We start from the raw sequence: 4,703 nt of genomic DNA, 5'->3' as shown, positions 1-4,703 counted from the left end.
AAAAAAAAAAAAAAAAGAAATGTCTTTCCTTTGCTTCCATGGATCATCCTAGAAAAGCTGCTCATATAGCTAAAGGAGAGCCCTCTGAACCTCTTCTGGTTCTGGGTGCCCAATTTGTGAATCATCCTTTGCTCAAATAAACCCTTTTGTCTAAAGGATATTTTTTAACACCTTGTCTGTAAATTGGAAACAATTGCATCTTCTTCACTGGGCCATAAGAATTAAATGAAAATATACATGTGAATCACTTAGCAAAGTATTCAGCATAGAGTAAGCACTCAAAAATATTTGTTGTTGTCATCATTAAAATGTCCTCATTAAAATTACTTCAGATTAAAGAGATCTCTGTATTTTCTTCCTACAAGATAATAAAGTCCTACGTAACTGCAAGCCCAGGAGGGGTGGAGACCCTGCCCTACTGTACTTGACAGCTTTGGGGATGTCTGCCTAACCTCCAACCCTCCTTATCTGGGGCTAGAACCCCAATCCACAGCATGAACCCCAGCCCCTGGGGTGACACCCCTGGCCTTGACAGCTTATACTAGATGCTCTGGGGTTCTCAATTTCTCCCCAGGAACTCGAACTGGAACCCAAGAGCCAGCAAGCAGAAATCAAAAAGGGGTGCCAAGAGAGGGTGGAACAGATGGGCACGGGTAGGCAGGGAGGGAAGGTGGAGAAAGTGCCCCAGGAAAGTGCCTCTGCCTCTGGATCAGGGATCCCCTACTTCCCTGTCCTGGGCCTGCATCCTCACAACCAGTGTTCCCTTGGGCTTAAGTCAAATTAGGTTTAGTTGCAACCTATGGGTCTCAGCTTATCCAGTTACTCCTCTCTTTGTACACCCCCCACATCCCCTTGCACAGGCACCAGCCCCAAGCAAGGCAAGGGAAGGGGTAGGTTCGTGTGCCAGCTCCATCCACCGTGCTACTGTGGGCCTTGGGCAGGGCTCTAGGATCCTTCAGTCCTCGTTGAAAGTGAACTTGGGGCTCGGCGCCTATAGCTCAACCGGCTAAGGCGCCAGCCACGTACACCTAAGGTGGCGGGTTCGAATCCCCAGCCTGGACCCGCCAAACAACAATGACGGCTGCAACCAAAAAATAGCCGGGCATTGTGGCGGGCGCCTGTGGTCCCAGCTACTTGGGAGGCGGAGGCAGGAGACTCGCTTGAGCCCAGGAGTTGGAGGTTGCTGTGAGCTGTAATGCCACGGCACTCTACTCAGGGGGACAGCTTGAGGCTCTGTCTCAAAAAAAAAAAAAAAAAAGAAAGTGAACTTGGGCATGAGCCAAGCCTTCCTCTTCTGAATTTTCCCCATTCTATGAACAGAAACTTAGATTTCCAACATTAGCTACTAAATATCTGAATATCATTCCCTACTTAAGACTCTTCAGCTTTCTATTGCTCTTGGCATTGGAACAAGTTTCCTTTCACTGACCAGAGGGACTGCATGAGACTCTCCCTCCCCCCCCTCCTGCCTCCTCTACCCGACTTCCCGCTCACACTGGGCTCTTGGCGTACTTACTGACCGTTGGCAGTTCCCCAAGATCCCATGTTCCCTCTGCTGTTTCCCCCAGGCTCCAGCCAACTATTAACCATTCTTCAGGCCTCCCCTTGATGTCGATTGCCTTAGGCTGCCTTTCCTGACACTCTCTCATGGGCCTTGTCCCCTGCATCTCTTCCTCCCATCCTGGCACTTCATAACAGTCTATTTATATGTCCACCTCTACAGTGCAAGTCCCCTGAGGACAGGCACCTTGTGTCACCTCTTCTTTCCCCCCCAGAGCTAACATTGTCAGTGTTTGGGGGAGTGTTAAATAAATGCTGTGGACTGAGGAATGTGGGTTCTGGAAGACCCCAACACTCACTGACTCTGGAGGCTGTCATCATTGTTTAGGATGACTTCTAGGAAATTCAGTTTTTCAGAGGGAGGAAAGGGAGAAAAAGAGGAGAAAGGTGGCCCCAGATGGGTCAGATAGGAGTTATTGGTAAGTCTGTGCCCAGGTGTCTGGGGAGGAAGCTTTTCTAGAGGAGAAGGTACAGGCTGAAGGGACGGTGAGGTCGGCAGGAAGGAGCTGATGTGAGCTGTGCGACAGAGGGCAAGCGAGGAGGCTAAGAGGGAAAGGGCGTTGGGGCAGAGCCTGTGGGAACTCACCTTCCTAACCCCTGCACTCATGCTGTGCATGTTCTGGGAGGTCCCTGGTGTCCACAAACTTGGCCACATGAAGGACACATGTGCCTGACCTTAAACAAGTCCTCATGTGGCTTGACTCAAAGGAAGCTGTTGGACAAAGTCATAGCAAGTAAAATTCTTCAGGGGTTCCCACTCGCTAATCAGCTTGCTAAAACCCATTTCCAAGGTCGGCCCCTGCTTGGGTGCCAGTGGCTCCGTTGGCCTTGGATAGAGTAGTGACAGTGTGCGGAGCCGGGCAGAATGTCACAAGGCCCCTTGGCTCCAGGCAGGCTCCTCTGCAAAGCCAGCTAGAGGAGGGGCAGTTTCCCTCCTTGGGTTTGGGTTCTGGTGTCATGAAACCATCATGGACATCATTCCTCAGCCAGCTCTAAGAAGCCTATAATCTAGGGGAGGAAAGAAACCAAAGTGTGAGCTTTGCACAGTGGCAATATTATAACCAATGAGGTTTATCCAAGGCACGATTACTGCTAATTTAAAACTTTTCCCATTATGCCACCATGACAACTCGCAATACAGTTGGCACTGGCAAGTTTTGACTGTCTCTATGGAAACCGAATAAAACATAAAAGTGTGGAGAATAATTAAATATTAAATGATGCAGTGCTTACTGATTGGAACAGGACTCTAATGTGTCTCAGGGAGTCCGTTCTGCATCAGAAATTCACAGAAAAGGTGACAGAGCAGAGCCTGCCCTACGAGGTGGGAGGATGTGGGCTGATGGAATAGAGTGGGATTCCAGAGGGGTGAGGGCTGCACGGGTGAAGGCACAAAGGCAGGAGCCTGCCTGTGCAGTACACGGAGCAGGGGAGATGGCTAACCAGAGAGGGCGCGTCAAATGGACAGAGAGGGAGGGCTGGGCGTGCTGGGAGGTGGGGAAGGTGGCAGATTTGAGGTCTCTCCACACTCAGATGGAGGAGAAGGGGTAGGGAGCCAAGGAAATTTCCTGCAATAGCTAGCCACCCGCAGGCATGGGAGACTGTTTTCCTGTTGGGGTGGCTGCCTTGAGAGCTGAGGGAGCCCCACAGATTAGGAAACCCAGAAGAGACAGGCCACAACTGCCTTGTGAGCTCAGGTGGCCCACCCTGTCACAGCCTGGGAAGCCACTGAAGGGCTTGCACAGGGACTGGCCGGTTTCGACTCTCTGGCAAGCACTTTGAGTGTAGCTATTAGGTGCAAAGCAGCAAAGGAAAAATGGAGCGAAATGAGAAAGTCTTCCTGCCCCGGGGACCTACAGGCCTCAGGAAAGGCTAAGGGGGGGAGGTGAAGGAAGTTAGTTCTGCTGAGAAGACTGCCTCAGGAAGGCACCTCTGAGGACACCAGGACTGTGCCACCTCAGAGTCTAAGAGTGTGTCAGGCAGAAGACGTGGGCAGGAGGGTATATTAGGAAGGGAGAAGATTCTGATGAGGGAGCAACATGAGCCCAGAAAGGCCAGAAGACCTTTCTCAGAGACAGGGGGTTGGGAGGCTGGTAGTCCTGGCACGAGAGAGAGACTGGGGAGGCCGAGGCAGAGGCTGAGGCTGAGAGGAGAATCCAGGGTTCCCACGACATTCCCAGGGCACGACACATGCACTGGACATTAGGGCATACAGCAGGGTGAGCAGGGCCAGAGGGGAAGGCAGGAAACAGGAACTTCTGCTTGGCATGGACAATGCTGGAGTCCTGCAGGAGCACAGACGAGGGAGGGACGGATTCCGCCCAACCTGCAGGGCAGGGTGGGGCCGGGAGGGCAGTGGAGTTGGGCTGGGGCCTTGAGGGGAGTGGGAGCTCCTTGTGGGGGGAGGCAGAGGAATGACCATGAAGAAGGGGGCAATGCCAGAAACGGGTGAGGCACCGCCAGAGAACAGCAAGCTAAGATGCTTAGAGCTGGGGGAGGCAGAGGCTGTGAGACTGAGGAGAGAGAGGGAGAACAGGCCGGGAGGGGAGGCTGAGAGGGGAGATAGGGAGCCAGACTGCCAGGCTTTGCTGCTGGGCTAAGGGATGGACTTGGCTCTTCTGCAGGGAACAGCACCAGGTTTCTGAGCAGGAGCATTGAGCCCAGGGCTGTCTGTTAAAAAGTGAATTCTGACCTCTGTGTATGGATGATGATGGGAGGGGCAGAGCCAGGAGGTGGAGACTAGAGAGGACACTGTCTGTGGAAGACGCTCCTGGGTCACAGTCAACAGGCCTTCCTTGGATGGGGAAGCCAGGAAGACGGGGAGGCGGCACGGTTTCCTCAGGGCAGGAGGCTAAGGAGCACCAGTACTTGAGGAGCAGTCATAAAATTTTGGGAATAAAGCTTGGATGGTTCTAAGAGAGATCTGGGAGGTGCTCCAGAGGACATGTTGGAGGTAGCTAGGGCAGTGGCCACGGGGAAGGGAAAGGAGGCCCACGTGAGGGGTTGGCTCTTCAGAGGATGGCTTTAAACCTGGATCCTTGTGGGCACTTTAGGGAAGAGGACACACTTGATGTGAGGGATGAATGTGGACATGAACCTGTGTAATCTCAGGAGAGAGAGGGACCTTGATGTCAAGATGCTCC

At 52.6% G+C, this 4,703-nt stretch overlaps 1 non-coding gene across 1 annotated transcript; it reads left to right on the top strand.

The window, feature by feature from the left end:
* Positions 1-2,595: 2,595 nt before the first annotated feature.
* Positions 2,596-2,736, top strand: LOC111728685. Its single transcript, XR_002775907.1, has one exon. It is a non-coding gene; the product is annotated as a U4 spliceosomal RNA (small nuclear RNA).
* The last annotated feature ends 1,967 nt before the right edge of the window (positions 2,737-4,703 follow it).

This window comes from Otolemur garnettii, unplaced genomic scaffold (assembly GCF_000181295.1).
Source record: "Otolemur garnettii isolate 467f Iridium unplaced genomic scaffold, OtoGar3 scaffold00178, whole genome shotgun sequence".
In the NCBI taxonomy this organism is placed as follows: domain Eukaryota; kingdom Metazoa; phylum Chordata; class Mammalia; order Primates; family Galagidae; genus Otolemur; species Otolemur garnettii.
This window is presented reverse-complemented; position numbering and strand designations above follow the sequence as displayed.